The sequence below is a fragment of the Acomys russatus genome, chromosome 18 (genome assembly GCF_903995435.1).
Source record: "Acomys russatus chromosome 18, mAcoRus1.1, whole genome shotgun sequence".
NCBI lineage: Eukaryota > Metazoa > Chordata > Mammalia > Rodentia > Muridae > Acomys > Acomys russatus.
In genome coordinates this window covers 57,444,229-57,459,259 of record NC_067154.1, presented here as the reverse complement: position 1 = coordinate 57,459,259, position 15,031 = coordinate 57,444,229, and the positions used below count along the sequence as shown (strand labels likewise).

The 15,031-nt window shown below is 40.4% G+C and overlaps 1 protein-coding gene across 2 annotated transcripts in view; it reads right to left on the bottom strand.

Moving 5' to 3' along the window:
- The window catches only part of Gpc6 (glypican 6), a 1,044,456-nt gene that overhangs the window by 341,755 nt on the left and 687,670 nt on the right, over positions 1–15,031 (bottom strand). The gene's annotated exons all lie outside the window — the stretch shown is intronic.

Genomic DNA, 15,031 nt, shown 5'->3' with positions numbered 1-15,031 from the left:
TTTTTAATATAGGAGCCAGTCAATTCCTATTAAATACCTTTGCACAGGCAAGAAATAGCTTCATGAAATGTTCCTGGGCACATTTTGCGTTCCCTCTGACACTGCAATTCAGGCCTAAGCCACAGACACTGTTTTATTGCAGTAGAACTTGCAATGGAATAACACATGTGAAGGCAACTTGAAAAGCAAAGAGCCCCGCGGAAATGTGGTTGCTATTAAAGTCTAATGTGACACCCCTAGTGACAGTTCCAGCTGGCTACTTGATCCTTGTCTAACAGAGACTGGCGGGTATCCTTCCTGTGTGTGTAACTACTGTATTGGCTCAGTATCTGTCACCTTGCCTGAGATCCATGTGACCTAGGCCTGCAGAGAAGCGATGGGCCTGGCGAGGCACTGTCTACAGTCTTCTGAGGGTTAAGGTGAGTTCACCGAAAATGGATCCAGCTTGGAATGCCTGCAGGAATTCTTTCAGGAATTCAGAGTCACCACTAACTCACTGACTGTTAAGTGCTATTTGCCCAGAATAAGGAATACAGTGCCCCAAATAAACCCTCAAGCAGGGAAACTTGGGGCTGAAGACTGAGAACTAGAAGACCGGAACAGAGGCAGTAAAAGCCTGCCTCTTGGGTGAGAATGAAGTGAGTCTTGCCCCCATGCTTGAGCCGGGTTTTTGTTTTGTTTTGTTGTTTTGTTGTTGTTGTTGTTTTGTTTTGTTTCGTTTTTTACCTAGAAACCAAACTTAGGGATTTTTCAATACAAAGCTTTAGTTCTATGACCAAAGAGCTTATGGAATATACTTGTATCAGTTATTTTTCTCAGTGTTGTAGAAAAATATCTAACTAAAACAACTGTCTTAGGTAGCTTAGGTAGGTGTCTATTGCTTCAATGAAACAGCATGACCAAAAAGCATCTTGGGAGGAAAGTATTTATTTCACTCAAGGCTCATTATCAAAAGCAGTGAGGACAGGAGCTCACACAGCATAGGCCCTGGGGGCAGGAGCTGATGCAGAGGTCCTGGAGGAGTGTTGCCAGCTGTCTCACTCCTTCTGATTTCCCCAGCCTGCTTTTTTTTATAGCACCCAGGACCACCAGCCTAGAGATGGCACCACCCACATTGGACTGGGCCCTCCACACCAATCCCTAATGAAGTAAGTTCCAGAAGGTTCCAGATCTTATGGAGGTATTTTCTGAATTGTGATTCTTTCCTTTGAGATATTTCTAGCTTGTGTCATGTTGACATAAAACTAGTCAGCATACACATTACCCTGGCTTTCTTCCTCTTAGCCAAAGCCAATTTCAGGGTCTATGTCCTATTCACTGATGCTTCCTCATGAAAGAAGGGTGCTGTGGGAAGTTACTCAGAATGTCCAAGTCTGTCTTTGACAGCTGGAGTCACTGTAGAGTCAACACATGATTCTATTGAGTGCTATTCAAGACCCTCAGAATCCTAAGCCAATGACTTAGATGAAGTAGATTCTCTCCAACCAGGCATCACCTGTGGCCTTTTGAGGATATAATGTGGCCTCTTCCAGATGCAGAGCTCCAGGGCCATGCCTGCACTTTGAAGTCTACAAAGAATAAACAGGCTTTGGTAGTGATACCTGTGGCTATTTTCTAAGAAATTTCAAAAGCCAAGTGCTCATTTACTTTGATTGTCTTGTTATGAAAATTATGTTTTGTAAATGACTAATCTATTTTCAAATAGAATGACATTTAAAAAACAACAACAACAACAACAACAAAAAACCTCACTTACTATTGTCATTATGTGGCAATCTAGAGATATGTCCATTGCTAGAGCTGGCTTTAGCCTTTTTTGTCAATTTAGCCCCAGTCAGATGTAAGTTATTTATTATAGATTCGACATGACTAATGCGTTCATCTTTCATCTATCTATTGGCCGAGTGTATGGAATGAAATGCTGTGCTCCTAATGTTCCTCAGGAAGAAGCTGTGCCCTTGTTACCTCCTGACTTATGTTCTGGATCCTTGCCAGCTGTAAAGCTTCACTGAGGGCCCCTGGATGGCCTCTCTCCTGAGGCTTCTCCAACTACTGCCCTTTTGTCAGCCTTGAAGCAATTACAGAAGAAATCAGTGCCCCCAAATCCCTAAAAGCAGTTCAGGTGACCCCTGAAGAGGGGACTAATGGAGTATCGAACTCATCCTTCTTGCCACTCTGGACATTGGTTTGGGAACTCTGAACGACATCAGCTGGACTGAAGGCTTCTTTGCAGCAATTAACCCTTCTGTCTCACCAGCACAGATCAGCCAACAAGAACCAGCTGGACACCTTGGCTGCCTCAGTACTCTAAAATGAAAAGGAAGCAGATCTGACTCCTGCTAAGGATGGGATTGGCATCCTCCCCGTGAACAACACTGCATCCACGCCAACAAATCTTAATTGGTTTGAAATGAGGTCTAGAGACAGGCATCGAAAGTGTTTCAACCATGAGCCTCCTCCTATGTATCTGCTTCTGGTTCCCTCCCACTCTGGCCCCTCACCTGGACCACTCCTTTCCTCCCTGTACTCATACTAATGTTTCTGCACTGTCTTTTATGTGATTTACTTAGCTGAACTTCATCCTATACTGAAACCAATTGTTTCATGTAAGCTTTCCCAATGGGTTTCAGTCTACAGCAGCTCCGCCAGCTCCTTATACATCTGCAAAAGACCCTCTAGAAGCTGTGGAGAGACTCTGGGTAACAGAGACCTTCATCCCTTCCACCTCAGGCCAGATCCAGTTAATTTCATTAGTCCTCTATGTGCTCCTGGTCCCTGCTGTGGATGCTCTGCAGCTCCCTGCTGCTATCTCATTATGGTGTTCTAGTCCAGGCAAGGGGACTGGTCACACGGAATCAACTCTATGCTCACTTTCTCTTACTGGCCCACTCTGTCTTTCCCACCTATCCTCTTCCCCTCCCACAATGCTCTCAGAACATCTTTTAGGTCTACTCTATAAACAAACCATCTGCTTCCATCCCTCTATTAATTGTTTTGCAAGTCTCCTCAGGAATATGGGATCACAATTGCCTGATCCATTGAAGCAGATCAGGTTAAGACTCTCCCCCTGCTATATGACCAGAGGACTTATTCTTCAGTGATCTAGAACTATCCTCTCCAGCAAAGACCATCATCATCATCATCATCATCATCATCATCAGAGAACAGCTTTAATGCCCTGCCCTGCATCTTTACACCTTCTCTGAGTTAGGAATGATAGTTTCCTGCCAAAAGACTACACTTCCCAGATTCCCTTGCAGACTACAGGAGTCATTTCCGCCCTGATAAGAGGGATGTCTTCTGTAGACATCTTGGCCATCCACATGAGTGGGTGACAAGATGCCCCTTCGCTGTGAATAAATTGGTCCACTTAAAGTCTGAGCCTCTCATTCTTTCTGCCTTCTATCTCTACAGCTGTTCCTAAATAATCTAATGTATATGACTTAGATTTCCCTACATTCACTTTTCTACAATCTCTCCAGTCTTCCATTGACTTTTATATGCCACAGCAATATTCCTCTGAGTGTTACTTTTTCCTGGTAATACAAGGTTGGCTTGGGTAAAACCATCATTACAATCAACTGTAAGAGTCAGTGTGTCAACAACTCCAATGGAAAGCAAACTATGAAATACTACTCAGCTATTAAAAACAAGGAACTCCTGAAATTTATGGGCAAATGGATGGAACTAGAAATGACCATCCTGAAGGAGTTAACCCAGATCCAGAAAGACTCACATGGTATATATTCACTTATAATTGGGCACTAGCCCAAAAGGGATGTCCAATGAAAGTCTTCACTTACCAGGAGATTGGAATAGATGCAGAGACTTCCTACTGGGACTCTAGGTGAGGGAAATGTAGGAGAATGAGAAAATAGAAGGACCCAAAGGGTCCTATAAACCCACAAGAAAAACATCATGACAGGCAGATCTGAACCCAGGGGTGGTCTGCTCAATCTACTGCACCAGCCAAGAACGATACATGCAGTAAACATTGAACCCCTGTTCAGATATAGCTAACGGACGGGACATTCTCCACAGGTGAGTGGAGAGAGGGAACTGACTGTGACATGAACTCTGGTGCCCCATATTTGACCACTTCCCCTTGGTGTGGAGGTCTGTTGGCACACAGAGAAAGGATAAGCAGGCTACCAAGATGAGACTTGATAGTCTATGACCATATAGTGGGGGAGGAGGTCCCCTTCTGTCACAGACCTAGGGGAGGGAAATAGGGTGAAAGAGGGAGGGAAGGAGAAACAGGAGGATATAAGTGAGGTGATAACAACTGAGATGTAATCTGAATAAATTAATAAAATAAAAAACAGTAATGGGATATTATATATAAAGTTTCATGTAGCTTAATATTGTTGAAAATATGGAGAAATAAATACTGTAATACATCAAAAAGAAAATGAAAGAAAGAAAATTGGAACAATGCAAAATCTGGCAACTCTGTTGATGGAATGCCAGCTTTGTCTCCCGGCTGGTTATTTCATTGAGAATGCCAGATTACAAGCAAGGAGGAGTGAACCAGAGTGAGAGAAAAAAGGAGAAACAATTTCACGTTGCTGTTCTATGTTAACAGGGACTATAAACCACTCCTCAGATCGGTGGCTTCTTGCAGCCCTTTGCTCAAGGATTTTGTTATGAAGCTTTGCTTTGCACAGCTTTCCCTCTTCCTCTGAGCTGGCTACTTTTCTCCTGGGACTCGTCCTGCTGTCACTCAGGCTGACTAAGCTATGTCTGCCTCTGAGCCTCAGCGTTCTGTTTTCTTCTTCCACTCAGTGTCACAAAACAAAATCCTGGGAAGTATCTGGGCTTTGTGTTCCCTCCGTCAGTGTGATCGCCTTGCTCAGCACTGCTATCTGTAGCACTCAGCACAACAGGCATGTACTCTTCTTACCTTCCACCCTAGAATTCTGCTATGATTGGTTTTTTTTTTTTCTTATTAAGTGTTTTTTAAGCAACCTGTCTATCGCCTTTCCTGGTTTGTTGACCACATTGGTATTCCAAGAAAAAGAAGGAAAGAAAGAAAGAAAGAAAGAAAGAAAGAAAGAAAGAAAGAAAGAACAGGATGCATTTGTAGGTTTTAACATTTAGTTACTGTTTTTTAACTTTACCATCAAAGGCTATTGATTGCATTAATTCTAAAGCTTTCATATATATATATATATATACACGTATATATTATGTATGTATGTATATATTTGTGTTGGAACCAGTACAGTACAATTTCCTCAGTCTGACATTTCAGAAGAGACTCTAAGTCAGAGCAGCAACCAAGGGAGAAAAGTGAGTAGCTCTAATAATCAAAAAGAACAATGTTCTTCAAGTTAAGTGTGGGTCTCTTAGCACTTTTGGAAATGACATCCTTCTCGGTCAAAAAAAAGGGGGGGGCATTTAAAAAAGTAAATAGAGCATTAGGGGATCAGAGCTGGAACTGTTATGTTCAAGCATCACAGGTTTTGGGCGTATGCAAGTGCATTGCCCGAATTAAAGACAGTTTTAAAAAGCCCATCAATTCAAAATGGAGACTTCCAAAAATATCTGGAAGGAAAGTTATTTCCAATGCCAGATATGCGAGTCTGTTTCTATTTCTAATAGGATTGTTTTACAATCATGTTATGAGTACTCTTTCAATATTCTTTTCTTTTGGAATAAGCATAGACTGACAAGACACTGATGAGATGGCAGAGTCAGGGATAACCTTCGTTCACGGATCCCCAGGGCTGTTGCCTTACACAGCATGGGCAAATAAGAAGCCGGGAAGCCCAGCACGTAGCATTTCTGTAAATCAACCCACAGGTCTGTTTATTGTTCGTGGTTTCTTGTGTGAGTTTGCACGTGTGTATGGGCTTGTGCAGCTTCACGCATGCATGTATTTGTGTACTTAATAGCATGATCAGCATATTGGACCATTCTACCCCCACAGCAGAGCGAGAAGAACTCTTTTGGGCTGACTGCACCTCTTCTCTGCCTCTGCCGTGTGATAGTCACTAACCTATTTTTGTCTGTAATCTTCCCATTTGCCGACTGCTATATAAAAAGAACCACACAGCATGTAAATTCTTTGATCTAAGCATGCTGTTTTGGAGGCCAAATCCAAGTTATCACAAGAATTCCTAGTTCGTTTCTATTCATTTATTTAAAAATATTTTCTTTGTAAAAACGTTTATTCATTATTAGCTTGTGCGTGCCTGTGCCACAGACAGGATGATGCGTGCCTGGCAATCAGAGGACAGTCTCATGAGTCGTTGGTCTCCTATCCCCTTTATGTGGGCCCCAGGGATGGATCTGAAGTCATGGTTGGTGGCAAACACTTTGACCCTCTCTCTGAGCGATCTTACAGGCTCTGATTTCTTTCTGTCGCTTTACGAGGTTGGAGTTACTGGAGTTTGCCCAGCTCTTCTGTGACTGGAGGGTGGCTGGTCTGCCTCTGCTACTTAACTACTAAGAAGCAGCTGCTGTAAATATTCACACACAAGGTTTTACACAGTGTGAGTTTCACTCTCTATGTATCCACTAGAGAGTTAAAATGGTAAGTCAGAGAAGGAACATGGGAGACCCTCTAAGTATTTCCTCAGGTTTCTGTGGTGGTTTACATTTCCAGTGGCTGCATGTATGTTTCCTATTTTTTCTACATTTTTATCAGTGTTTGGTTTAGCACCTTTAAAAAGCTGGCCATTCTAATAGGTGTGTTATCTACTTTCAAGTTCATTGTATCTTCTTCCCTTTTGGATAATATTTCAACATCAGTCCAGCCTGAATCGGTTCAAACAACCATCAGATCCCAAGTCATTCACCACTGCGTTCAGTCAATATGCTAAAGAAAAAAAACTAAAATACTAGTTAAGCCTGGATATTTCAGCAAAACCACCATAACCCCCCCATACTTCGAATAGAACGGACAGCATCTCAAACCTAGACACTCACAAATTTGCAAAGTTTATAAACTCCCCTAAAAATAATTTCCTAAAGAAGAAAATTGTTTTCTTTGGTCAAATGAAAGAATAGAATCCCCTTAGAGAGATAAAACTTTCAAGAGAAATAAAATAAGCAAGATTCTTATGCTTGAAAAATATGGCATCTCCAATATACATAGTTAAAATAACCTGGAAACATACTTGTGTAAAACAGTAAGTTCATTGTAGTAATATTTTCATTTTGTGTTAATTTCTGCTTTCTCCTTGTGTATGTTTTTTGCCAATATTCATCATCCTTTAGTCGAGAATTTTAAGCATTAGGAAGAAAAACTGTGAATTTTCTCTTCTGCTATCTGGATTCTTGAGGATTTAGCATAAACGTCATTGGCTATTTGAACTTCTGATGCAGCTTTTGTGATAACTGATGCAAACTGCATTTTATATTTAACCTAATAATGTAACTGATAAACCAGGGTCTCTGTTACAGGCCTGAAAAGTGAACGATGTCAAAAGCACTGGAGCTCTTATCTTCCAGTCATGGATTTATTGATATGGTTGGGTTATTAGGATATTAGAAAAAATACAAAATGATTATAAGAATGGATAGGACAAAGCCTTTCTATCTAGCTGGCCATGTCTACCAAAATGTTACAGCAGCGATTCTTGAGTTTTATGAATGATATTTGAAGTATATAGAATAGTCTCCATGTTGGAGCAGAAATTTCAGGTTTCTAATGATACAAGATTTCTGTACCCAGACCAATATTCATGCATTGATGCGTATTGCAATACTTTCTGGATGTAGTTGGTGTGTGTAAAACTCTTAAAATATTTTTAAAAAAGAGAAAGCATGTGAAAATCATAAATCAGAATGCACACACAGTGACCATATACACAGGAGTTGCTAGTGTGTGCAAAATAACACAACCAAAATAAATCAACACGTCTGTCTTTTGGTCTCAGGGACAGACATGGTAATGAAGGCGAATTACTTTGCTAAACTGAATCAGCTTTTGAGCGAGAGTTGATGCTATTCTCATTCTTCCTGATGTGGGACTACACTAAATGATGAGACGTGTCTACTCGTGATCTGGCTATATATTAATTAATGTGTTTTCAGACACTAACATTTCCTCTCAAGCCTCTAAATATGACTGACTTACCTTCAGGCTAGTTTCCATGTTAACTAATGTTAATTATAATTCTTCAACCTCCAATAGTCTGAGTACGCTTTATAGTAAATTCATGGGAATTTTAATTTGCATTTACATTAGGGGAACATAGCGAGGAGGGGGCTTATGAAGGGCTCTGGGCTCAGAACTGGGGAATGGGGACTGACGGGTAGGCTCCTGAGGAAGCCTTGCGGCAGATGCCTTCAGGCAACTTTGGACAAGGAGAGGCATTGTGGACCGCAGGCTAGGAGTGTGACAGATTGGTCTCTCTGCTGAAGGAACCAGGGGTGGGGCGGGGTGGGGAGGGAAGGGGAGAGGAGGAGGGAGAGAAAGGGGAGAGGGGAGGAGAGAGAAAGAGAGAGAGAGAGAGAGAGAGAGAGAGAGAGAGAGAGAGAGAGAGAGAGGACTTTCAGAAATCTGAGATCTAATACTAATTTTAAATTTTATAGCAGGAAGGAGAGTGCTTAATCAAGAAAGGGATGGCTTTATTTAGGAAAAAAAGGCCATGCTGAATCCTAAGACTTCAGGAATTTATAAAAGATTGAGATCACACAAGGTATGTCCTCTGACCACAGTAGAATTAGAGTCAGGGATCAATAACCGAAAGCAAGCTGGAAAAGTGACAAGTGTGGAAAACAACACGTTCAAACGCAAAAGTGGGGAACAACAAAAGTGATTATGGGAATTAGAAATGACTTAGATGAATGGAAATAAAAATACAACATGCCCAAACATATAGCCACAACTGTCTATGTGCCAAAAAGAAGAAAGATCTCTAATCAATAATCCGACTTTCCATGTTAAAGGAACAGGAAAGTAAAAAGAAAGCTGAGCACAAAGCCCTCAGAAGGCATGGGATGACAAAGAATACTATTAATGTGACATAAGGAGCAATCGGAAACAACAGACCGTTATAGAGATGGACAGGGTTGAGAGGCCCTAAGCCCAACTCAGGAACAAACAAGCGAGAGAAGAAGTGGCTGATGTCAGAAGTGAAGAGAAGGAACATTACTGTCCATGTGGCAGAAATGAAAACAAAGAAACAAACAAACAAATTCAGGCCTTGGGTGTGGCTCAGCAATAGAACACCTGACTAGTGAATATATATATATGTGTGTGTATATATATATATATATATGTGTGTGTGTGTGTGTGTGTGTGTGTGTGTGTGTGTGTGTGTATAAACACCTAGTGTATGTAGCCTTTGTGTAGGCATAGCTCCTAGTATTGGCCCTCGGCTCAATACTCAGCAATGAATAATTACATAACTACACACAGTTGCATGCTGTGGTAGGTAGAACAGAGTAACCTAAAACATGCATCTACATGGAGCTTCCAAATCTGACCTGAAAAAATAGGATAAGAGTAAATAAAAAGATGAGCATGGCTATAAAATTGAACTTGATTGATGTCCCTAAATTCAATGATACAATCCTCCTGAGAGACAGAAAGGGATCCAGACATAAAGGGTGATGTGAAAATCGAGGGAGGAGTTGCAGTAGTAGAGGGAAAATCAAGAATTACTAGAAATTCACCAACCCCAGACCATTAAAGTTGCCTCTCACCAAAATGACAGCTAGAGCTTCTTTTTGTATGGATGTGGGAACTAAGGAGCTAAAACTACTGAAGGAAAATAAGAAGTGCAGCGACCTTGAAAGCATGGAGTAAACATGTGGTTCTCTGATTCCATTCCAAGTTAGACTGCAAAGAGTGGTAACACACTACCTGGAAAGGTGTCCATACATGTAGCAGGAGCAGTTTTTAATAGCCCCAAATGGAAAACAAGGGATTATATATATATATATATATATATATATATATATATATATATATATATATATATATATCACCTGATTAGTGAATAAAAAAGCCATAGGCCCACAAAGTGAAATGTGATTTAGTGACTAAAAAGAATTACATTTAACAATATGCAACCTCATGGATGAATTTTGAAAACTGATTGACCAAAACCAGTCAAAGAAGACCATATATCACGTGGTCCCATTCACATAAAACGTCAGCCAGAGCTAATGTTGCAGTTCTGTAATTCAAGCTGCTTGAGAAACTATAGAAAGAAAAGGAAGGCGAGGTCAGCGCCTGCCTGGGTATCAGAGCAGGTTCATGGGAAGGTGCAAGGGGGCTGTAGCAAGGCTTGGGGATATCCAGTGAGTTCCAGTAAGCATAAGTTGCATCTCGCATGATGAAATTAGTTCACTTCCGTTCATGGAAACAGGTGTCAGTCAACACCGCAAATATATTTCTAAAAAACTATTGACATCTTCATTTCAAGTGGATGAACTTTGTGGCATGTGAAATGCTGCCTAAAAAACAGCAAAATATATATACCTTTAACAAATATGTCCCCGCTGCCATATCTGTGAACAGTGATTTAAGGGCTGGCATTTTGCTTCATGGTATGTGCTAAGCATAAAAAAGTTCAGTTCAGTACACAGCACACACAAAGAGTTTCTGAGCCAGTAATAAAGTTTCTATCATCAGCCAGAGACTCCATTCAGGCATCTGACTATCTATCAAAAAAAATTAAAAATACTACTACTAATTGCAAATTATATGATAACAAAATCAATCTTGTGCATGAGCTGAATGCAACGTATACAAAGGGTGAAGGTATGAGGTTTTCATGCACACTTTATTTTGGATTATTCTGCTTGTCCGTCTCCCTGCACATCCTTCCTTCACTGCTGTGTCCTATTTTTGACTCAAAAAACCTCTATTTTTCAAATTTCAAATGTTGTTCTATAGGTGTATGAGGGTATATACAATGTTTGTGTGGACTGTGCGGGCATGAGCGTGCGCACACGTGTGTGTGCATGTGCGTGTGCCTGTGTGTGTTGGGGGGGGTGCATGTGTATACGGAAGGCAGAGACTGATGTCTAGTATCCACCTCAACCTCTTTCTTCCTGAATATTTGAGACAATGTATCTCAGTCTGAAGTTCAGCCGCACTCACTGGCCAGTGGGCTCCAGCAGTCTCTTCCCCTCTCTCTTCCCCTCAGGCTTAGCTGCAGACACTCTCTGCCACACTGGGCCTGGCTCTTTCACGTAAGCTCGGGGGGATCTGAACTCAGGGCTTCATGTTTACTCGGCAAGCATTTTACTGACTGAGCCCTCTTTCCAGTCAGAATGGTTGTTTAGTGGAGATAAATTTGTGTGCACCCGGGGAAAGCATAGGGCCCTTCAGTTCAGCTTGAATACTGATTAAAATGTGAATGCTCCAAAACTATCTCTTCTTCATCTTGTACAATTGAGAATGAACAAGGATAAGACAAGGAAAGATTATGAATTGCAAATCAGAGCCCGAAGGAAACATGTGCCCTACAAGGATGATGAATGTTTATGGTGCCACTGTGATAGAATTCAGCCTAATTCAAAAAAATTTAATTTACTTATTAACTAGAAAGCTGCCCTGAAAAGCATGAGACATATGAAGTATTTGCAAGCTGTGAAATGATGAAAGAACTTTCTAGATTTGAGAAAAAAAAAAAAAAAGCAATGGACATAATTTGCATACTTAATAACTATAACTACAAAATTTCTGAGGCCAAACCTGAACAGCATAAATACTGTGCTACACTTTAGAACAAAACTGGGACATGGACATGGAAAATGGGCTTTAAAAGTGCTGTGTCCCCTGCTGGTCCCATGATGATGTTCTGAAGATTATGTCATGGAGTCCTTGCTATTGAGATGCAGTTCTGTACTGTATCTAATTTCCTCTCTTAGAAATTTTCTGTAGAATTTAGTAAGTGTATCTTATTGTTCACTTGATGGACTGGAGCATTTCATGTAGCACGTAAATAAATTTTACACACACACACACTCACACACACAAACACACACACACACACCAAATAGCATTTAAATAAGTTACACACACACACACCCAAATAGGACTTAAATAAATCTCTCTCTCACACACACACCAAACAGCATTTAAATGAGTTATACACACACATCCAAATAAGACTTAAATACATCTCTCTCACACACACACACACACACACACACACACACACACACACCAAATAGCACTTAAATAAATGATGCATACACACATACAAAAGGATACTTTCATCCATTAGAAAGAACCAGCTCTTTCAGCTAGTTAAGTACATTTCAAATGGTTGGCTCCTGAATGTGTTTACCCAAATAGAACACATCCTCATCTTAATTTTACCTTACAGTATCATAATGAAGTCTTGGTGATTTTATTTTTTATTTGGGCAGTCAGCTTGACATTCTGAACTTTACCCAGTTGTAAAGTTTTAAAACGTGAGCTTAGAATATAAAACAGGATCTCTAGATGTCTCTGGGGAGCTGCTGTCTTCCTCGGTTAGAAATTATAGTTTAAATATTACTTCATTTAGAAGAAACATTTTAGCAGTGACTTTCAATATGAGTAATTGAAGTGAAAATCCACTCTGGTAAGAGCTATGAATTTGCAGCCTCTGTGTAGCAATACAAACGTTCATATCTGCTTTGGAATGCACACAGCCTGAATTTATAATAAGGAGGCGTAGCATTTTCAAGAATGCAAAACCAAATCAATCACCCAGGAACATGTGCAACTTCAAATGCTTAGTCTAAGTAGCTGGCATATGGCGAGAGGTGAATAATATTAAAAACAAGTCTGCTACACGTAGGAACATAGGAAAACACCATATTGTAGTGTTTGTGTAGTTCTTGATGTACAGTACTTAGACATGAAGTCTGTGTTAGAGCTTTTTGTCCATCTGTCTACCTTTTGTTGTAGTGTCTACAGTATGCTACCATGTATCTATCATCTATCTGTCTATCGAATCTATCTATCTATCTATCTATCTATCTATCTATCCCTCATTTATCTTATCTATCTATCTATCTCTATCCCTCTATCATCTATCTATTGTCTATCCCTCTATCCATCTATCTTTTTATCTATCTAATTATCTATCTATCTAATCTGTCTATCTAATCTATCATTTATCTATCTATCTATCTATCATCTATTTCTCTATCCCTCATCTATCTTATCTAATTCTCTTATCTATCTATCTATCTATCTATCTATCTATCTATCTAATTATCTATCTGCCTATCAAATATATTATCTATCTATCTATCTATCTATCTATCTATCTATCTATCTATCTGTCCCCTGCTGGTTATCCTTTCCCCAGTTGGATTGATATTATCTAGCTTGAGTCATAAAAATTGTTAGCACATATACAGAGTCATGTCAGTGGTTCTAGTCTGCTGAAAGCTCTTCATAAACATCCCATTGACATATAGAAAATTATCAACATGAAACTGTTCTGAGAAAGCCCATAGCAAGTAGAACAAAATAATACAAACATCATGTTAAGGAAGTTGCAGAAGACCAGTTAAGCCCTGCTCTAACCAGTTAGCTGAAAATTAAGTTGTGGGCCGTTGCTAGCAGTAAAGAGACTTTTTCTTGAACTTTTCATGGTCTTGGGAAATATAGCTGTGGGAAAAAATCTTATAGATCAAATTAATGGTGGTCCCACTCTTCAAAAATAAAAATAAAGGCCAAAGGAAACTTATCAATTGTTGTCTTTGTGAAGAAAATAAAAAAAAAAAAACAGAATCATAATAAAAGAATATTTCTCCCCTTTTCTTCCATTCCTCATTAAAATAGAGGGCACAACTAAATTCACTCTAAAATTCATTCTCCAAATGTATACTGAGCATAGCCATGTGCTGTCACTACAGTGAGCCAGTGGATGCCAGAGGTCACTTTCAGAGTTGACAAGGACTGAAAGCCACAGTTCGGGAAAGGTGGTCAAGAGTTTCCTTAGTTTTGAATGATGAAGAGCGGAATTCCACAAATAACTTGTTGGTGAGAATCATGCCAGAAGACAGGTCTTGGGTGACCAACCCTATAGAGAAACAGGTAGATACTGGAGTGAACTGGAAATGGAAAGGTGAGAATGGGAGGGATCCCGCCTTCTCAGACACTTCACCCATTGAAAGTTTCTGTACTTTATTTATTTACTTTTAGTTTTTAATTAATTTACGTTATGTTACAATGGCTACTTCACCTCCCTCCTCTCCTCCTAGTCTCCCTCCCCTCTCCACTCCTCTTCCTTTTCTCCTCAGAAAAGAGGAGGCCCATGGGCATCAACCAGTCATGGCATACCAAGTTTCAGTAAGACTAGGCAAATCTCCTGTTGACACTAGACTAGGCAGCCCAGCAGTGGGGAAGGGTACCAAAGGCAAGCAACAGAGTCAGAGACAGCCTCTGCCCTCACTGTCATGAGTCCCACAAGAACACCAAGCTGCAGGAATGTTATATATGTGCAAAGGGCCTGGGTTAGTCTCACACATGCTCCCTAGTTGGCGGGTCAGTCTCTGTGGGCCCCTATGGGCTCTGGTTAGTTGGTTCTGTGGGCTTTCTTGTGGTGTCCTTGAGCCATCTGGCTCCTGAAATCCTTCTTCTCACTCTTCTGAAGGATTCCTCAAGCTTAGATATAGAAATAGAAGACATTCGTGCGTGTGTGTGTGTGTGTATGATATATATATATATATATATATATATATATATATATATATATAGAGAGAGAGAGAGAGAGAGAGAGAGAGAGAGAGAGAGAGAGAAACAACTGGAATAGGGTGGAGGCATCCCTAGGACCAGTTAGAAACCTAGGGCAATAGAAACTCCAAGGAATCTCTGAGGGTGACCCTATCTCAGACACCCTGCAGTACAGAATATAGAGACTGAACCAGCCATCTCCAGTAACCAGGTAAGACTTCGAAAGGAGGGATTGGGAGACCAACCCAGTCAAAAACCAAAGACCTACAAGATGTACAGATGTAAAAATGGAGCAGAAATTGAGGGAATGGGCAACCAATGACTAGGCCAGCTTGAGACCCGTGCCATGAGAAGGAGGTCAGCCCAGATATTGCTAATGATATT